Below are 20331 nucleotides of genomic sequence, written 5' to 3' on the forward strand. Positions count from 1 at the left end.
TGCTCATTCCAGGACAGCATGGTCACAGGGCCTGAAGAGCCTAGGCTACTTCTGTTATTCTCTGCATTTTCTTTAACATTTCATCCTTAACATGAAAGACTTTCTACATTATCCTAAGTAACCCAATATAATGAATCATTTAATATTACAGTTAGTATTAAAGATTTGCTAAATGGCTCTCACAGCTCTGGGTTGGGCAAGAGATAAAGCACTCAGGGAATGTGCATTCGAATACTATCCCTAACTCCTAATACTTTGGCCCTAGTCTACTCACTTATCAATCTCCCACCATCCTCATTGCCTTATTTACAAAATGAGAAAAGTAGAAGCGCTTACTCATCAGAATGCCAGAATGTGGACAGAGTGATGAATATTTTTATTTAACCAATTTGCAATATGTAAATTATAAGAGACAGCAAGTTCGAGAGTTTTCCAATATGTATCTTTGCCTGAGGAATTTTCTTTCCTAAACACCAAGCGGATTCATTTAATGTTCAAATCACGCCTTCTTTCTGACAGGAATCCCTGCATTTAAATCATGTGGCACGTCTGTGTTTATAGAATCCTCATTTCCACAATAAGGCTATAAGCTTCCAAAGGGCAAATGACACCCCTAATGTTTCTCTGTACCCCTCTAGTGCCCAGTGCATTACTAAGATCGGGGTAGAAACTCCTTAGGTATTTGCTGAGCTGAGTGACATCACCTCTAGACAGCTAGGAGGCGGCACAACATGCTTCCTCACACTTAATTCTCATACACTTACATTGTTACCAGGAAACCAGGGGGGGCTCAGGGCTGCCTGTCGCTGCATCCAATTCAACAGAGGCAGGGTTGAATCCTATAAGGAGTTTATTGAGAAGGCCGCCAACCCAGAAGACAAGGAGCATACGAGCATCCAAAACCTGTCTTCAGGAGTGGCCTGGCCTGAGGGATCAGGTCATATAGGGCAAACTGGGGCTGGGAGTGGAATACAGCTACATGCACTCCTGGAAGTCATTCTTTTGATCTTGATAGCCTGGAGATGTCTCGATAAGGTGAGATCTTCACTCCTTTCATCTTGGTCCCACGTCTCAATGATAAGGTGCTATCTTAACCCATTGTTCACAGTTGCACCACCTCCTTAATTGCTTCAGTCTAGGATCAAGGGGAGTACAGGGTGCAAAGGCCTAGGAGAAAGAAGCCTAAGAAAAAAAACCTTAAATCCCCGCTTGCATAAGTATATGTGTTCTACAATGTTATAAGTAATATAATTGTATTTCAGATTAATTCAGGTGCTCAGTCTTTGGACATTTTAAGTGCCCCTATGGACATGATCAGGTAGGAAACCTCCAAGTCTTCAGCCTCTCACTGCTTGAGCCAAAGCACTGCTCCTTTATTTGCGATGGGTGGCTGATGTCAGCAGGAGCATATCACAACCTTCTGAACCAAACACCAGGAGGTTAATAGAAACGGTTTTTGGAGAGAAAAACATCCTATTGTGCATTGTCTCCAAAATTTCCCAGCAGGCATAAGGACCTCCTACTAGATGAAGAATTTAAAAGAAGTCCTCCATTTACAAAACAGTAATTGCATTACCATACTTTTTTGTTACCCCCAGTGGTTTGATGAATGGATGGATAGTAGTGAATGCTCCCTAAGTAAGTTTTCATTTGCTTCTCAGCTCTGAAAACGCAATGTCCCTGTGAATAACAATGACAGAGAAAAGAGTTCCATCCCCTGTGGCCATTAGATTTTCAGCTTTTATTTCAACTTAAATAAACCTCGAGATAATGAACATTATTCTAGTTAGAGGTGTATAATAGGTAGCACACTACTTAGTCTATAGAATATTCAATGTGATCATGGATTTTTTTCTAGTAAGACAATACCAACTTTGCCAAATATACTTTACTGATCAATTCTCCTGTTCTTAGGAAGCAAATGTACACACCTCCACCTGAAAAACTCTGGAGCGGTTTGAGATTCTCCAAGTTTAGCTTTGCCGAAGGGGCAAAAGCAAAGCATTAGATTGGTTAGTATCTGTAAGTGGGAGACAGAGGACAGCCAAGGGCATCGAGTAAGAGGACAGGCATCCTGAAAAGAGAGGGCAAAGCCAAGACTACCCACTGGCCATACGGCCTCACTCGCGGCGCTCAGCGTTTCTAGCTTTCTGATCCTTCTTAACTTATTTACTGAATTTATATCTTAGACCATTTACCCAACAGGTTAGGTGATCGCTGAAAGAAACAGCCTGGGGCCTGGGTGGCTGCATTCTTTATAAACTCAAGGGACTTTACATTTGTGGGGAGTAAATGGAGTTAGAGGGTGTCCTGAAGTTCTAAGACCCTCTCCAATTAGTCTTAAACGTCCGATTCGAAAGAACTGCCACCTGCTGCCCAGCCCTCACTCCCCCCTGGTTGCCTCCCGTTTCCCATCCTTGCTCTCCCGGCCAGAGAGTTAGTGTTAACGTCTAGGCTTTGCTGCCCTCTGCTGGCCTTTCGGGAACCAGCTACTCTTCAAACAAAAATTTAAACTGTTCCTCTTTTGTTGGGTCTTGGATTCCAGTTAAAAGGAAGAAAAAAGTTTACACAGAGTCCATATTAAAAATAAACATTAAAAACCAAAATTTAAAAAACAAGAAGAAAACAAAACCAAAACAAACAAAATGTTTTCTCCCTTAAGCATAAGGAATTCTGTAACCTGCATTTAATAACCAAACGTATTTCACTGAAAACTGCTGTAGTTTACAATAGCAACAGAGAGGGAGCGGCTGCTGCCTTTCTATATGGATGAATATTCAGGTGAATGCACATGTTTCTCAAACACTGGAGCAAATAGAAACAATTACTTCCTGTTCCCATTTATGCAAAACTCTCTCCCTTCTCTCCTCACACTGTTACATTCTGGAAACGTAAGACAAGGCAGCTATTTTATAATTCTAAGATCTCCGAAATGTATGGACATGTTGCATTTATTTCTAAGCACAACACTGCAGTAAAATTACTATAATTAAGTTGTTTAGAATCCTTGTGGAACACTATCTGATTTAGACACACAATCAAAATTTGTATTTGATATATGTTAACCTAAATATAAAGGCCAAAGTGAGAGGAAACAACCATTTATTTAAGATTTAAAAAAAGAATAGCTATTCAGGAAGCACTGATTCAGGCAGAAACCCAAGTAATGTTCCTATTAGGGGGTGAAGTCCCTGTCATTGGGATTTTATGAAAAAGGGAAGGGAAATGATTACATAAATAGAAGAAAGAAATTTCCATTAGTGTTAATTAGTCAATGAAAGAATTTTTATAGGTGCAAATAAGCTAAGCTATTCTTTGGCTGTACATGACGGTGCTAATTCTAAAGAATATCTTTACTCAGTCTGGTAGTCGGGATATCTGCTTTTCTGTTAGATTTGCAAATAGTTATTTAAGATACAGTGTTGGTTTGGCCCAGTCCAAACGTTATTTTGCCCAGGTCAAATATTCCAAATGTTTGACGAGGAAGAGATGCAAGGCAAACCCTCTGGAATGGATGTCCTACTTCTATTTGAAAATGCCTCCACTCATGTCAAGTTTTCACATATACAAGGTAAAATATTTTTCATTCTATACTTCTGTTATTGTCCAGAATATTCTTCCTAAAGTTTAAGAAACACGATGATGAAATACCGTTAGATGAATTTCCATAAACTCCAACCTACTTGTGATTAAGTTAGAATATATATTGCAACAATCAACCTTTACATGAGAATACCAAACGACAGAAAGTCGGTGGCCTCTTAAATGGTTGATTTTTAGTCATCTTTGAGGGGGTTCAGAACAGGTCTCCCAAGTTGTGCCACTTTGCTGTAAGAATTATTTTGAACTGAAGGTAATTGAGACCCTGCCTTCAGGCTTAGGAGAAACTTCTGCCCCTCCTTTAACTACCTAAAAGAATCTAAATTGGGGGCCTTGCCCAGAAATAACTGTTTCTATAGCAGGGCAAATTACTACACACCTGCCTTCCTACTGTCCTGTGAATTTCTCTCTTTCCCTCTGAAGCCCCAAAAGCATCTTATCTCATTCCTTGGTTCGGGATGCCATATATACCTCATTTTAGCTTTCTGTCTCTGAACCTCCTATGTATGTGGGGTTTCCATATGTACATAAGTAATTAAATTTGGTTATTTTCTCTTGTTAATCTCTCTCATGTAGATTTAATTATTAGACCAACCAAAAGAACCAAGGAAGTCAGAGTAAACTTTTTCTCCCCCACACTTTAATACACTAAATTGCTTGATAAAAATAAGAGACTAAGACATAAAATTCCTAACAGATTGAGTTATCAAACTAGAGAAAATTATTTTTATCATGTGCAGACTATAAGAGTAGTTTTTTGGAAAAGCCCAGTAGGTTGGAACTGATGTTACCTGCACAGAACCAGCTGAAGCAGCTGCTTGTGTCCTGCTTGTGAGCTCAGGCGGGTGACTGGAAGCAGGAATGAGGGTCGTGATCCCTCTCCCTACAAGAGGCTAGATAGGCTAATACAGAAAGAGGGCATCGCTATAGTCTCACCACCATCAATACAATTACAGTCTATTGAGCATATTCAAATCAAGAACTCAATGCTCTATCTTTACAATTTCGTTTCATTCTCACAGCACTACTAGGTAGTTATTATCACCCCCACTTTACAGACGAGAAATGTATGGCTCAGAAAATGCAGGTTCCCTGCCCTAGACTACACCCGAAGAGTCAGAGCAGAGTTTCCAGCACAAAGCTTTCTCCGGGGTTCCTGTTTTTCCTATCAAGTAATAGCTCTTTATATTAAAAATGTGTTATTTTCATCAATACAATATATCAAGTATTGAAAAAAGTTGAATTATTAATACTTTTAAAAATACTCCTTGTTTTCTTTCTACTTGTATGTGTGTGTATAAATCTTTAAGAGTGAACACATACAAGGTCAAGTTTGATAATTAATTTTAATTATATTATTCTTGGGCACTTCACCAAGTAGGTCTAATAAACGTGAAAAGTCTTTTGTTGCTTTGGGAACACAATGCTACCTAAGCAACAACCAGAACCACCCTTCAGTTCAGTTGAGCCACTCAGTTCCAAGTATCTTTGTTCCTTAAAGGTCACATTTTGGGGGTCATTAGTTCTATATAAAAAGAAATCAGCCCGGCCGGGTGTGGCTCAGCGGTTGAGCGTCGACCTAGGATCTAGGCGATCAGGGTTCGATTCCCGGTCAGGGCACATGCCCGGGTTGTGGGCTCGATCAATGACTCTCTCATCATTGATGTTTCTATCTCTCTCTCCCCCTCTCCCTTCCTCTCTCTGAAATCAATAAAGATATATTTAAAAAATAAAGAAAGAAAAAGAAAAAGAAATCAGTCCTGACAAGACTTCAAAAACCTGAAATATGGATTCTCTTACTAAAAAGGACACTATTTAAGATTTCTTGTAAAATCTTTTCTGAAAGAAAGATTCGAAACAAATTTACCTGCATCATATACATACGTTCAAATTAAGTTCTACCATTTTTCTTACGGATAAGCGAGCATATAAAGTGTAATGAGAAGCATCAAATCTGTAAAAGTCCATGTTCTCTGAGATTTCTTTTTATTAATCATTTTTAAAGTTTCAATTACAGTTGACATACCTCATTATATTAGTTTCAGGGGTACACCCCAGTGGGGGGTGAAGGGGGTAGGGGCGTAACACTGTTCCTTGTGAACTAGGTCAAGGGGACAAAAATCAATTTAAAAGAGTTTACTTGATGGGACCAGAACTCCTGGTGAGAACTTAAGTCTGAAAATACGATTAAAAGCAAAGCCGAGTGGGCTTTCCATTGCAGCTTGTCTTGAAAGTTGTCTTCTAGGTCAGCAATTTTAATCTTTTTCACCTCAGGGCACACTAATGAACTAATCACTACAATTCTGTGGCACACCAAAAAATATATTTTTTGCCGATCTGACAAAAACTAGGTATAATTTTGATTCACTCACGCTGGACGGCTATTGTGGTGTTGGCTGCTGTCATGTTGTACTTTTTTTATTTGACAATCTAAGGGAAAAGAGGTCAGTGCTCCTGATTAAATAGGCAGGTATTGCATGTTTTAAAAATCCTCACTGCACACGGTTGAAAATCTTGAAAATCGCTGCTCTGCGCGCAGGCAATGTGTTCTTTGCCCTGGTAAGCTCTATGAAAAATTGATCTACAGTGTAACTAATCAAGCTCTGCCCCACATCCCTTTTGTCAGTGTACAAAAGTTTATGTCAGGAAAGCTTTCAGAGATAATCAATCCTAAGGGGAAAAAAAGAGTCAGAAAGAATATCATGAATAAATACTTCATTAGACTATTTAAATTCACTGTTTTTAACATTGCCATATCCTCCAGGCAACATTTTCCCATCCTGTTTTATAGTAATTGATATTTAATAACAAAATAACTATGATAAAATCAATCCATCACACAAATTGTGTTTTACTATCTGCTCCATCACTGTTTAACCTACTTATTACAAGTTTCCCACGGCCTATAATTAACCAAAGTTTTTCCATGTCGCCATTAACTTCGGCTAATCAAGGTTATCCAAAGCTTATTATTCACTTTTAAAAAGTCATTTCTAACTCATGAATCATGTGGAGGGAGAAAGTGACGGCTGAAATGTACCTTTTTGGAAGACACAATGTGATGACAATAACCCTTACCTACAATATGGAACTGTTGCTTCAGAAAATACAAGACTTGAATAGAAATAACCTCCAGCCTTATGGATCCTAACTTTTATTTAGTGACTACTATATTTTCAGACAGGTTCTTTGCAAAGGACAACAGATCCACAGATAGATTCCTCACAAGATTGTACTATGAACAACAAAGCTATGTAAAATGTCTTAAACCAGCTAGCTAATAGCAGACAATGCCAGGTCTTGAGTCTGATATGGGCAGCTCCAGAGTTTAGTCACTATTCCTCTGCAATAATTACAAATTCCCCCGTGTAGCTGTGTATTCTCAGGGGATGGAATAGTGTTTTATTTAGAATAGGTGGTGTGTGTGTTTAAGGATTTCTATAGTTCATTTTTATTCTATATAAAAATCCCACATTTTCCATAATATAATTCATTTTTTAAATTTCAAATTTATTAATTTGCCAATCTGACATTAAATGCTAACTACAGTGACAGTGTGATAAATGTAAATTCATCTGAAAAGGACCGTAACTTATTCAGGCCAGTTTGGTAGCAAACAACAGAAATCTACTTCTAACTGGTTAAGAAAAAAGGGAAATATATTGGTATGTGTAACTAAACCATGGGAATGACAGAGAGGAAATAGAAGACAACCAGGAATGTAAACTCTATAGCCAGTTTCCTCTCAACATCTGTCATCTTATTTTGCCGAGACCAACTTTTTGATGAGGTAGGATTGGTCCTCAGAGCCTCTGGGCCCCAAAAGCTTACATCTCTGTAACCAGAGAGAAAGAAAGTCTTTACCACTAAATCTAAGTTTAAAAATCCTATGAGAGACACTCCCCATTGGTTCAATGTGGGCCCCGTGCCCACCCAAGAGGACAGAGTGATATGATCAATCAGATTTGGGTCACTGCTCACTGCTATTGCAAAGGAGGCAGGCTGGACTCATTGACTTTGGGTTTAAAACAATACATTTACTTAACTAGCTTTCAACTAAAAAAATGCATAAATCATTTGCTATGACCTTAACCAGCCTACCGTTTGTACTTAGACTTAAATGGTTTCTAACTATCCTTGCGTCTCTTGAATATTACTTCTTGAAGTGTCAAGGTCTCATATTGGAGCATCTGATTGACTGAAACAGATCACATATCAGGCTGGCTTTAAAGAGAAGGGGGAGAGGAAATCCCACTAAGGATTTCATAGTGGAAGATGTGGAATATCGGCCCAATAATTCTATATAAGACTATATATGAGGTTTTCACAATGAAGGGCCAGTAAATAAAAAAATACCAATTACTTCATGTGATTAAGACTATTTCATTTCATTAGTCACTAACATTAGTTCTTCAATGTTTTCAATTTACTTTCTTGATAATAAATTAAATATATGTACAACTAACAATTACAATTGATTTAATCCATTCTGATGGCTGGCCTAATAAAAAACGCTTAATCTGTAATCATAATTGAATCCTTTGGGTGAGTGCCCTTTGTCAAACAATGATACACATTCACAAGAGGGTAATTTGTAGTGAGTGCACAGTGAAGACTTTTTAAAAATATTTTACATAGGAAATTACAGAAAATAATGCACAAGACCAGAGTTACTACTCTTGAACTCTGCAAAAAGATGGTGGCTATAAAAAGTGGTCTCAACTGCAAGGAGAAAGATCATAAAGAGAAAATTTCTGGGGAGTCTCCCTTTGTAGAAGGCAGCGATGCGAGTCCCTCAAGCTTCCTCCTCAGTGGGGAGCAGAGGAAACTGTTGGTAGCCAGAAGCTTAGCTGGTTGGGCCTCGAGCGATGGTACTCAGGGAGCCTCTGGTGTGTCCACACATAGGACGTTGCAATATGAAGAAAAGTTATTGCAATGGGCTCAGCCTGAGCTCTAGGAATTTATTAGAGTCAAAGGTGCCCAAATGCTTCCATGGAAGTGACGTGGACAACGTGGAAAGGCGAGCTTACTCCTGGCTCAAGAAGACAGGGATGAGACTCTCAAAAGGAGAGGCCTTGTTGAGAGTCGGCAGCCAGGGGCCGGGGCCGCCTGAAGACGGCCCACACTCAGGACTTGGGAGTTGTGCATAGAGAAGCCCAGCAGGGTCTTGGAGGAGAGCACACGTGACTGCCAGGCACACTGAGGCGACAAAGCAAAAAGTATGAAATAAGAAAATTCAGTTCTAATTTCGACTTAGCCCTCCAAGAGCTGTGCCAGTTTGGGGGGGAAAACATCACTTGCCTTATCTGAGACTTCCTGTCCCCTTCATGAGGTGATCTTTTCTAAGAATTCCACAATCCTTTGGTGCTCTCAAAAAATCCACTTATATCATCCCACTGTTTAAAGACAATGTGTATTTAGAGCAAAATCAAACATCATTTTATTTCTAAGAGTAAAAAAGAGGGCGGAATAGTGCCTGTCTTGGCAGAGCCTGTCTCCCTGTCGTAAAAGCAGCCCCGACAAGCACACTGTGTAGATAATACACCTGCATCGGGTGGGATCACACTTGCAGACTGAGAAGAAAGAAAATATTGCACATGGCATGGCATGAACCACCTATGCTGGTTTACACGCTGAATATAGAAAAAGACTTTGGCAGCGATATGATTATGCTAAAATGTACGATATCATAAGTCAGTACTGGGAATACTCAGATTTTGAGAGATGCAGAGGTGTGAGATTTTAGGCTGAAGGAACAAACATATAGAAAGTAGCATCAAAATAGGCACATGATAGGGCAAATCATATATTAAAGAAGTAAAATATGTGTGTCAGATGAGATGTGTATATATGTATAATATAACATATGACATATTAAAATATTTTTATATGAGCTATAACATATACATGGATTTTAGAGGCATGTGCATTGATATAGTATATATGAGATGAAACATGTATCAGATTTATAGTGCTATTAAAAATATATTTACAGTTGTGTGACTATAAAATTTATATTACATATAAATTTTTTAGTGCTTCAATTTCATTCTGAAAAGTAAACTTTTCTCTTATCAGGAAACCCAAAAAATAGAGACATAAGTTCACAGAATGAATTCTCTGTCCTTTTATTTATATTGATGATTGTTATATATGCTACAAGAGAAAAGCAACTTTCTCCTAGGAAAAAAGCTAATTTCTAATTAAGTAAAACTGTACTGTAAATACTATTATATGATGATCCAAATTTCTTCAAGATATTAATGTGGGATGACTTTTCAGTTTACCCTAAGAATAATGACAATATTCCTGTTATTCAAATACATTTGATTTATCAGATTAAATTTATAAGAAATGTATTTGCACATGGTTTTCAGAAGGAAGCTTCGATCTATATTTATGGTCTATATAGCATAGTAATTTATAGACTAAATAGTCATATTTTAAATTCTTGATTCCTTCCCTATTTTTTATGTCTCCTCTGACTTTATTTCTTAAATTTGACAAATATAGTCTGAGGTCTCCCTCGTTCATTCATTTATTTTTCATTCCTTTATCCCATCGTTCATTCATTCAGCACTGAGCACCTACCGTAGATGCTTCCAAGAGGCTGGGAAAAGAAGGAGAGGGGCACAGGGAACCAAGAGACAGAGGAACCCGAGGAGGAAGTGAAAGGACAAGACTCCCTCAAGCTCCTGCGCTTCTAGCAATGTTAGTGACCCTCTCTGCTGTCTCTTTCTGTCCTGTGTCAGCTTTCTCTCATCTTACACCTTTGCTTTCCATGCAGATCATGCGTAAGATTATCTCCCCAGTCCCGAAGGTTCTCCGAGCTCTTGACAATGTTTCTCAAGACCTAACCCACCCCCACTGCACGGCCCCACCAACTTCTTAAACTGGCCCATGCGAGAGCACCCTCACCTTAGCTCCCACTTCTGTGTCCCCTACGCTCCCACCAGCACCACAATTCTCTCTGTCACCCAGGTTCCAAATCTGAGATTGGTCAATGATTGTTCACTCTTTCCTGTTACGATGACTAGCTGCCCACATACTATCTATGCTATTTCTACAATATTTCATATGAGTTTTTCCTTCCCCCACTTCCAAAACTCTTAGATTTAAACCTTTCTTTTTCTTGTCTGAACACCTTCATAATTGACTTTCTCACCTCGTAGCTCTGCACATTGATCCAGTATACAACTTGCCAGATACTTTCCCCAGAATGTTACGTTAATGTTTGTGGTAAATTTCATTACTTCGCCTACAAAATCTTTAGTCCCTTAGCTTACGGGAGTATGTGATGATTAAAATTAGATAATGCATGCAAAGTGCTTAGTGGGGTGTCCACCACATAGTATATTCCATTATAATTAACTATTTTTATGTGTCATTGCCTCCAAAAAAATGTGTCAAATTATGTGTCTCTCCACTTAGCCTTTCTTTTTTAAGGCCTTTATTGCACAGTAATTAAGAGCTTTGCAGCTACACTGCCTAGATGCAAATCCTATGATTTCCAATTGTTACCCTTGGGTAAGTAGCCCAACCTCTCTGTGCCTCCGTATTCTGATCTACATAATTGTGATAATAATACTAGTATCTACTTCAGAGTGCTATTATGAAGATTAAATAATTGATGCATACAAAGCAAGTATAGGACAAATGTTATTCAATTAATGTTAGTATTATTAATAGCTATTCGCAGCCCCTCCTGATCCTTCTCCAACTTACCCATCGAGCCTGTCTCTCTCTTCCTGTTTATAAACTCTATGTTTCATCCATCAGCCCATTTTTATTTCTTGTACATACCCTATTGTGCTTTTCTACTGCTGTGTTCAAGCTCTTCACTTACACTGTCTTTGGTTCTGTCCCTTCTAGATGAAAGTTCCTGAAAACAGCACCTTTTCCATACTTATACATCAAAAGTGCTTTTCACACAGAAAAAATTTAATACATATTTGTAGGAAAATGTATCAGTATTGTCATGCCCTTGGATATCTCAGTGCACCCTTCTGTTAGTTTACAGCACTTCTAAACAGCTGAATCTTGAATTGATTTATATGTGGTAATAATCAGACGCAGAGATAAATGTATAATTTATCGCTTGCCCTATTCTGAGCAATTTATTTGTTATTGGTTTATGAATAAATGATAGTATTTTTTCATGAATCAGGTAGATAATTTGCTACTCACAAAACAGCTTCAGATTGGACTAACTTTTGCTTGAACTTTTGTTCTAGAAATTTCTATCTTTTTCTTGGCTTATGAGGCTCACCAAATATGCTTTTCAAGCTGAGTAAATCAATTTATAAGCAATAGAAGTGGTCTGGGGTTGGTTTAGATTGTGTGTGTGTGTGTGTCTTTTCTTTCTTTCACTTTTTTCAGTTATATTTTTATGTAATTTTTTTTAAAGTCTGAGTAAATCTGTGCGCAGGCCTTTAAGAGCCACCCTCTGTCTCACTCAGCCACAATCCCCGCTGGGTTTTACAGCCAGAAGTTATGGGGACTTCTCTCCTCAGCACTGAAACCCTGGGACCACTCACTCACTCCTCAGGAGGGACCCCTGCAGCCCTGGTATACTCCTGATTTTAAACAGCCACTCGTGGGTGTGGGACCAGCCCATTCCCCTGCTGTGTCTCTCTCTCCTACCAGTTTTGATGTGGCTTCTTCTTTATATCCTTAGTTGCAGGATTTCTCTTCAGCTAGATTTTAGGTGGTTCCGAATGATGGCTGTTCTGTAGTTTAGTCATGATCTTGGTGTGGTTGTGAAAGAATGCGAGCACTGTGTTTATCTACACCACCATCTTGACCTGAACTTGCTTTTGCTCCTCTTAAAAGAACACCAATCATATTAGATTAGGACCCATCTCATCTTAACTTCATTATACCTACAAGTCCCTATTCCCAAATAAGGTCACAGTCACAGGCAGCAGGGTTGGGATTTCAGCATATCTTTTGTAGGAGACACAAGTCAACCCATAACATTTGGAGGGGCCCAGAACATGCCACTGTCTCATTAATATAATTTTACTTATTTCCTTTAGGAATATATAGTGAATTTATTCAATGAAGGAAGCTTAATTGATGCAGAGCTGAAAGTATTAGAAATCTATATACAGTAGAAAGTGAATATAAATTAGCCAACTCTATATGAACATTTCCAGCTAAGGAGTCATAAAAATACGTATTCACTTTTTTCTTTTATATATACATGACATGATGATTCTGGCAAAATAAAGCCAGAGATACCAAAAATATTCTCAAATTTTAAAGACAGTGTGGGATAAGTGTTACCAGCAGCATTCTACATGAATGAAAACCCCTGATTTAATTCCATCATTTTATCATGCCAGAAGCATGGTTGTTTTCTTTTGTTTTTTTTTAATTTGTACTGGTATCATACATATTGGACTATTAATAATTAACTTATTTGTATACACAGTATCTCAGTGTGTACAAAAACTTTTAGTGTTGGTTACTTGCTATGATGTTTTAAGCTTTCAAAGTCTTTTCAACATAAGAAAATAGCTGTACACATTTGAGTGTTTTCCTATAAAAATATGATCTTTAAAAAAGTAATGATGATTGGTCTTTGTGGTTTCCAGTGATAAGTTTTCTTATTTTTTCAAATAGCATAAAGTATATTCTTATGCAGGATTGCATTAAGAAACAGTAGTTTTTAAACAATGTTACCAATAACCCTGTAAATCCTAATGCAGCAAGGGTGAGCAGCCTTCACAGTGCACTTTCACCTCATTGAAGTTGAAGCTGCTCCTCTGGAATATTTTTCCACTTCCATATAAAGCAAATTCTTACAAGTCTGTTAGTGTTTTTATTATGTAGCTTATAAAAAGAATTTGATTTCTTCAACAATTCACAGTTGTTTGGTGAGACAGTTTTGGAAATCAAACAGTTCAGGGATGTTTTGAATAACCAAATGTTCTTTAGTACATGAACTCTCGGAATGAAACTGTAATAAATAAGCATCTATGTCCTTGGTTATAATGTCAGTATGTCCTGGAACCAAAAAAGATGGTTTTCTTGTTCCCACAATCCACTTAATTGCTGTTTTAAAAGGTAAATATTTTTATCACTTATAATTTCTGTTTTGGATGGTAATTCTGACAGCCACCTTTTTGACTCCTGAAGCCAGTTTAAACCACCTATTCTATGTTCTTCAAATTTGCTTTTAAGAAGTGACTTTACTAGAGACAACAGGTCTACACAGAAGCCAAGTTTTCTTCCTATAAACTGCTGGCGAGTACAAGAAGGCAACCCACCCCACCCCAAAGTCTTCGATCCTCACCAAATAAGCTACAAGTTCACTCTTTCCTCCTTTCCCAGAAAGTTAAAGCTACATTCAATCTCAGATCTCTGCTGAACAAAAAGTGTGCCCTTGTTTCATGGTCCTGAGAAAACTCTGGGGGGAAAAAAAAAAAAAAAGGGAAAAAACCACTGTATTTTGCTGATGGGCTTTCTGCCTGTGAAGAGCCAGACTCACAAGAGTTAAGCAAATATGCTCCACTATCATGGTGCAATTTATCGGGCAGGTGGCCTGCACAAGCTGGTTCATTTTCTGTATTTTCCGTGTCACAACCCCAGCTTCTAAGGGACTGTTTCTTTTCATAACAAGGATTTGGAAAAAGATGATGAACCTTCTTTCTGTGGGAGATCACCTTCCTTAGTTTATCTGAGCTATTCACAGCTTGTCCAGTTGTCCTATTTATGTAAGTAGCCAACTGTTCTGTAGATTTCTTAACCTCCTTCATGTTCTCATTAGCGAAATTAAGGAGCCTTTTTCTAGGAAGATGAATGGAATGAGCCTCAATATTATTACCAAAGTTTCATTTTCTAACATTGTAGGTTTCAGACGTCATAATCTCTTGAATACCAGCACCTCAGCCCAGCCCTGGTGCTGATGAACTGCGCCTGGAAGCCCATGGAGTCCCTTGACCCCTGGGTGAGCCCCCCTCAGGATCATTCAAATGAGGCTGTCTTCAATTCATGTTCATAGAAAAATAAGACAGTAGTGTATTCGGGTTCTTGTCCCCTGAGATAGGTGTGTTTAATTTCATTAACTTCAATGCAGCTGACAAGAAAAATAAAATCAGCTTTTGTACTATAGCATTTGAAATCATTATTGCATTAGCTGTCACACTGGAATCTAAGGGAAAAACATATTATGGATGTTTTTATAAACCTTTGCGAATGCACTGATAAAATAATTTATAATAATTTCAAAACATGGCTGGGACCCAGTGAATATTTTCCCTCCTCTAAATAAGGCTCCCCATTATCCCATGCACATTGCACGTAGTGACCCCTGTGCCATTCCCGGCCCTAAACCCTCATCTTTCAGGGGAGACAGCGGAGTCTGTCGTTAAACAAACCTGATGAGCATGGGATCACGTTTTCATTCTGGCCTGACCCTGCTCTTGAGGTGGAATATTTGGTGCAATGACACATTCATCTGAAATATGGGTCCAGTCAGAGGGGACCCCAGAGCCTGGTGCTATGAGCCCCAAGTGCACCCGGCCTCCCCTCCGGCTCCTCAGGTGGGAGGAGGGCTTCATAAACACGCAGGGCCGCCTCTGCCCTGCTCACCCGCAAACCCCTGCTCAGGAAGCCAGAGAGGCAGTGACCTGAACACATGGCTTCTGAAGCTGCAGTGAGGATCTGAGCAGGAGATTCACCAGACTGGCACTCCTCTCAGTGCATAAGCACTTCCAGGAGGGTGTGAGCCTTCCGTCGCCACCCTTTTGACCATCTGTCCCTTGGTTCTGAGATGTGCTGGGAGGAGACCTGAGCTGAGCCGCCGAAGCCCCTACAGACTGCTGGCTGCTGCTGTTCGCCTGCCTGGAGGTGAAGACAGGACCCTTTGGCGTGGACCTGGTGGAGGCGGCGGCGAAAGGGGAGCTCCAAACAGCCTTGGCCAGGCCTTCCTGGCAGCAAGGGGGGTGCTTCACAGTGGCAAGGGGTACAGCAGCGTGGTGGGGGGAGGCTGCACCCCACTTGGGCCACATGGACTTGCAGGAGCTCCCATAAATATTTTAAATGAGGCATTTGAGTTCCTGAGATCTCTAATCTACCTAAAAATAGAGTTTCAAAACAAAAATAATAAAAATAACCCTCAGAAAGAACTTCATCATAAATCCCTTTCTGGGGAATCTAACCTTCTAATTCTCTCTAAGATGAGAAGTCAGCCCCACATCTAAACATTGTCTCTGTTTCATTTCTATTTAGATCTTTTGCCAATTTTTTGACCACATTTTTGTTGTTGTTGTTGAGTTGATAGAGTTCTTTATCCATTTTGATAGCCAAAATATGAAAATAACCCAAACTCCTATCAATGGATGAATGGATTAAAAAAAAGAGGTGGTACATACACAGAATGGAATATTACTCAGCCATGAAAAAGGAAGATATCCTCCTATTTGTGACAACATGGATGAACCTTGAGCACATTATGCTACAAGAGATAAATCAGACAGAGAAAGACAAGCACTATATGATATCACTTATATGTAGAATCTAAAAAGTTAAACCTATAAGAAACAGAGACCTGTAAAATGTTGCCAGGGGATAGGGGATGTGTGTGATATGAGTGGTAAGGTTTAAGGGTGCAAACTTGTAATCAATAGTAAATAAGCCATGGAGATTTAACGCACAGTACAATGAATATAGACCGAAACATTGTACTATATTATGTAATGTAATAGATGCCACTGCATGAGCAGCCATACTACAATAGAGCCGTTCGTGTGGTAATATGGAAAGTAGGGACAAATAAATACCTGTAGTTCCCTTAGGACAAATAAATGAAGTTAACTATTTCGGACAGGTTAAGGTTTCAGTGATAAGAAAAGGCCATGAGAAACATAGGGACACCCACTTTCATTTTGAGGCATTTTTATCATTATAGCTTTCATAATCAGCTACATAAAGAGTCACAAGGAAAGTACAGTCATTCTAAAAAAAAAAAAAAAGGCTTTTTTTTTTAATTTTTACTTTTTTATTGAATTTATCGGGGTGACATTGGTTTATAAAATCATACAGGTTCTATAATACTTCATCTGTATATTGTAGTGTGTGTTCACCACCCCAAGTCAAGTGTCCTTCCATCACCATAAAAAAAAGCTTTTTTTTTTTTTTTACTGTATCTTTATTGATTTCAGAGAGAGGAAGGGAGAGGGAGAGAGACAGATAGAAACATCAACGATCAGAGAGGCATTGCTCAGCTGCCTCCTGCACGCCTCCGACTGGGGATCGAGCCCACAACCCGGGCATGTGCCCTGCCCGGGAATCGAACCCCGATTGCCTGGATCCTAGGTCAATGCTCAACTGCTGAGCCATGCCCGGCCGGGCAGAAAGCTTTTTAATTGTTGACCCTTTCATTATCAAAGCTTCTTACTATGGAAGGTTTTATTCCTCACTTTATACTGAGTTAACCCAGATAAAATAACAGCAGGCAGCAGTCACAACTCCAAGGCCAGGAGGAACAAGAGAGAGAGAGGGGAAGTTTCAGGATGTCAAAGGAAGGTCCCACAGAGCTGATGCCAAGAGCTCTAAGGAGCCAGGGCCTTTGAGCTGTGCTGCCACCTCTGAGGGGACCCTGCAGGGCTGGCAGAAGGAAGTTGGCGGCTAGGACAACTGTGGTAGCAGAAACTACGTGGGCAGTGACCATACAACAGAAAAGAAGTCTCTTCTCCCACCCTCTCAACTTCCAATATCCCTGCAGCCCTCTCGTATCCTAACCCAACAGGAAGCAGCCGACAAGGGATTGTGAAAAAAGTAGTTTGCAGAATCTCGGCACCAGCAACACAGAACAAATCATAGATGAGCAGAATTGGAGCAGAGAAAGAATACGTACATGACTGTTACACAAATCAACCTGTGTAAGGAGAACTGGCCTTCTACACAATGTACTTACGTACAGAGAAGAAAACACAATAACCAAGCCCACCTGCTGGGACTGTGTGTGGTTCTAGCTCCTGGCACACTCCTCTCCGGTGGCTGGATCAGTACACCAGTACATACACTGACTTGAATTAATCTAACAGTTTAAGACCCAAGTGAAATGGCATGCAGGCAGGGGGATATCCATGTCATGTAACAATTTCAACCACTTAAGTAAGCTGACTGATGTGACTTGCTAGTAAGAAGTGGAGTCAGGATTTAACCAAGGCAATTTGATCCCTGAAAGACAGGCGCTGGCTGGCTGGCAGGAATTTGGGTTTTCCAGACTCAGACCACATTGGTAAATTCATTTCTCTATTATCCTTCCCTCTCTATTTCATAATTCAATAGTTTAAATTGTCTACACCATACAGACTGACAAATGTATATAGATCTTTTTGTCTGCGTACCATAAACACACATTTTTTATTCATTAAATCGAAAAACCAAACTCAAACCCTCTGTTTGTATTGATAGAAAAGTGTCTGTCTAACAATTTCAAGCATGGCAGGTATGCCTTAATCAATGAGAAGCAATCAGAAAAGCATAAGCAAAGGCAGTCCAGCTTTTAGAACGTCAATAGGTCCCTCTTCCACAGAGCTATTTAATGTTGATTTTTCAAACTAGAACACAAAAAATACATTAATAACTTAGTATTCTTTAAATGACAGGATATATTTTTATTTCCTAAGAAACCATTTCTAAACACTATTTTTTATGTATCATTAAAAACACAACTCAATGTTAATACAAGACTTTAAATTATAGTGGATCAAAATATATTCAAAATAGGCCACTACCCTATAATATTAATTCATAAGACAAAAAAGTTGACATATTTCCATCATTTAGCAAACCTGGCACAAGAAGACTATCAGTAAATACTGGCAAACAAATAGAAAAGTAAAGCTTAAAGTGTTTTAGCTGTTTTAGAGTCTCCTAAATGCTTTTCAGAAGCATATGTAAATTGCTGCAGTCTGAAAAGATTAAAACTCAAGACCATCTTTTTTACAATTATGAAAGATGTTGAGGCAATTTAGTCAAGAGTTTGAGAAGAAACACTTCATAGGTGATGTTTGGATCTACAGAAAAATGAATCACAGAAAACTTGCAATTGAACTGTGTAACCACTACTCTCCCCACTTTCTTAATAGGAATCTTAGAAAATAGGATCCTAGCTGGTTTGGCTCAGTTGTTTGAGCATCGGCCTGTGGACTGAAGGGTCTCAGGTTTGGTTCTGGTCAAGGGCATGTACCCTGGTTGCAGGTTGATCCCAGCCCCTGTCGGGGCTCATAAAGGAGGCAACCAATTGATGTGAGTCACATCGATGTTTCTCTCTCTCTCTCCCTCCCTCTATTCCACTCTCTCTGAAAAACAATGGAAAAAAATATCCTCAGCTGAGGATTAAAAAAAATAGGATCAATTGTTAGACTTGATGAGAATAAAAGACACACACACACACACATACACAGCTATTGGAAGCAATGCAGGAAGACAGAAAATATTTAGTATTCCTAACAATCAGAGCTTATTTAGAAAAGTATAAAAAAAACAGACTTTTAGAGTTGAAAAGGACACTGAAATTCATTTTGTTCAACTCCTTCAATTATAGATTAGGCTGAGGCTTTATATGACTAGCTCACATTGCTAAAGTGATTATATAGAGAAAAACAAGCAATAATTGCAGTTTTTAACTACTAGTCTTATAGTACTATTTTTTAAATCAGTGCTTGATTTAGCACCGTATTAGTAAGGATTCTCCACAGAAACGTAGCCAATGATAAATAGAGATAGAGATAAAATATAGATATATAGGTGTGGAAAAGAAGAGCTTTACTCTAGGAGTTGGCTCCCATGATTGTGGAGGTTGTGAAGTCCCACAGCCTGCCGTCTGCAAGCTGGAAGGCCAGAGGTAATTCAGCCTGAGTCTGAAGACCTGAGAACCAGGGGCACAAACAGTGTAAGTTCAAGTCCAAAAGCCAGAAAGTTGAGGGTCCACAGTGTAAGTCCTGGTCAAAGCCAGAGGGCCAGAGAAGCAGAAATACCCAAGTCAAAGGGCAGAAGAAGACGAATGTCTCAGCTCAGGCAGAAAAGCTGACTTGTGCTTCCTCCACCTTCGTTCTGTTCAAGCCCTCAGCAGAATGGATGATGCCACCCACATTGGTCAAAGGCACCTTCTTTGCCAGTCTCCCAGTTCACATGCTAATCTCCTCCTGAGGCTCCCTCCCAAACAGATCCAGAAATAATGTTTCCATCTGGGCATCCCTTAGCCCAGTTAAGTTGACACATAAAATTAACCATCACAACCACCAAACCTTCCTTTTTATTTATAATATGCAAATAAACAAACCACCCTTCCCACCTGTTCTAGAACGTTCCCTCACAACATATCCATCCCTCAAGATGATCCAATCAGAATGTGAATTGTTCAAATATTCCAGAAAAATGGAAACAAACCAAAGTGAAGTAGGCTATTCAAAGTAGCTTTAAGTGTCATTTCCTGTACTCTCTCCTTCCACAAGAATAGAGAAATTCAAATAGTCTTCATTATAAAATATTTGTGTGAGAGGAACATTCACTCACTTTATAGAAAAGTATGGCATAAAATAATTGAACACACGCATAGTGCAAACTGAGTTCTAAGAATTGTGGGACATAGAAAGAAATGGTACTTAAAAATAGTCATCAAAAGATTCAGGGTAGCTTTCTGGAGAAGAATCGGGATGCTTTTTTTCCCCATCAGATTCTCCGAGGAGAGAGCCTACCAGAAAACCTTCAGCG

The 20331-nt window shown here is 39.1% G+C and overlaps 1 pseudogene across 1 annotated transcript; it reads right to left on the minus strand.

Annotated features, from left to right (window-relative positions):
• Window positions 1-13468: 13468 nt before the first annotated feature.
• LOC308559405 (KATNB1-like protein 1 pseudogene) lies at window positions 13469-14471 on the minus strand (annotated as a pseudogene). Its single transcript has one exon. The product of its transcript is annotated as a KATNB1-like protein 1 pseudogene (transcript).
• Window positions 14472-20331: the final 5860 nt, after the last annotated feature.

This window comes from Miniopterus schreibersii, assembly GCF_964146895.1.
Source record: "Miniopterus schreibersii genome assembly, chromosome: 7".
Taxonomy (NCBI): Eukaryota; Metazoa; Chordata; class Mammalia; order Chiroptera; family Miniopteridae; genus Miniopterus; species Miniopterus schreibersii.